Below are 1,716 nucleotides of genomic sequence, written 5' to 3'. Positions count from 1 at the left end.
GCATTGAGGACCTGAATTCCGAAGGCCTCCCCTATAAGCTTCATTGCCAAGATAGACCCAGGGGATAGTAGCCCGACCTAGACAGGTTAGATCAATGGCATCATGGACATAATACTCTATCAAAGGGGCCTGGCTCAGGAGATGTGGAAAGGATTTAGAGTCCCAGTCTTCAATGTGGGTTACTGAACGCTTTATTCGGAGATCCCATCAGGCAAGGAAACCTAGCCGAGATGTCCCATATTATAGCACAAAAGATTCTGTTGTGAGTTGCTAAATACCACCTGGTCAACACCTTTATCTGAACCAAAGCAGTGTTGAAAGTGCCATCCATTCCTGACCAGTGGGCACAGGCTACCAGGCCTGACTTTCTGGAATAATGAATCCCATTTTCTGAATGATTATGGGGGGAGGGGAGTGGGAAGCAGAGGTAGACCTCGAAGCCATCATCAGTGGTTCCAGTTCTATCTGAAGAGCCTCAGCTATCTAGATGGTTTTTATAAGCTTGCAAATAGATCCTAACACGTAAGAGGGCAGGTGGCTATTAGTTGTTTCAGTTTGAGGCACTCAGGAGGCATCTAGAGCAGGATTTTTCAATAGGAACCCTTTTCTCATGATGGGATCATCTTCCCCCAAAATAAATCAAGCTCACCCAAGCATGGGGGAAAGTCAACCGGCCCGGGTCTGGGTAGCTTTGTACTTAGCGTTCATGATAGCAAATTCCTGAGCTCCCTCTTGGAAGAGCAATTGTCCCAAGAGTTTCCATGGGACCAAAAGGCAAAGACCCATCCCAGAGAAAAAATCTTGAACTTGGGGCAGGTGTAGTTTAGCTGCAAGGACAGCTTGGGCTTGGGGAGGAAGACGTAGGCCCGGCCTCCTCCACACACTCAGTTTTCTCTAAAAGAATGAAGAGCAGAAAAGCAGGGAGGCTTCCACCCCCAACTGGAGCCACGTGTCCCCAAACTGCTCTTTTCAACAATCAAACCTCTCGAAACCAGCAATAATTTTCTCTTTTTAGTGCTATGTAACTGCTCTGCAGAACAGAGAGCGAGGAGAAGAATCCTTGGAGAAACTTCTGCCACCAACCTGTTCCCAAACCCAGGGGCTCCTCCACGGATGCTTGCTATAGTCTGCCGTCACGATCATCGGTTAAGACCTCCAAGTCCCAGGTGTACAGAATGGACTCCATATTTGTTCCTGGCACGGATTTGGGGGGTGGGGGTGGGAATAGGATTCAGAGAGGAAAGAAATCACTACTGGCTTCAGCCAAGATCGGCATAAAGAAATTGTTTGGGCAAAGTTACAAGAACTTTTAAAAGGGGAAATTATCAGCATGGGATGGATTTTTTTTTTTTTTTAATCTACTGGGGTCCTCAACCTAGGAGGGCCAGAGTGGCTCTGAGCCTGCCCTTACTTTTGGGGAGACTTTGAGAAAGGCCGCAGCTACTTGCCCCCAGGTGGCAGTCTGGCTGTAGGTGACCATCTGACCATCTGTAGGCCTCCACAGGAGTACTCTCCCCTATTCCTCACCTACTGGACTGAAGGTGGCACTGGCCAAACATTCTACTGGTGGCCAGAGCGGCCTAGAAGTTACTAAGCGAGGAAGAACAGTCGCATCTGGTGACTCGGCACAAAGCAGGAAAGAATGGAAAACCCATCAGCCCAGGGAACACACAAATGGAGACTCTCTGGCACATTTGGTAGACAAAGGAATTTTTG

This window comes from Ursus americanus, chromosome 30 (genome assembly GCF_024610735.1).
Source record: "Ursus americanus isolate L20-20 chromosome 30, mUrsAme1.1.p, whole genome shotgun sequence".
Lineage (NCBI taxonomy): Eukaryota > Metazoa > Chordata > Mammalia > Carnivora > Ursidae > Ursus > Ursus americanus.
The sequence above is the reverse complement of the archived record's forward strand: the minus strand, read 5'-3'. Positions refer to the sequence as shown.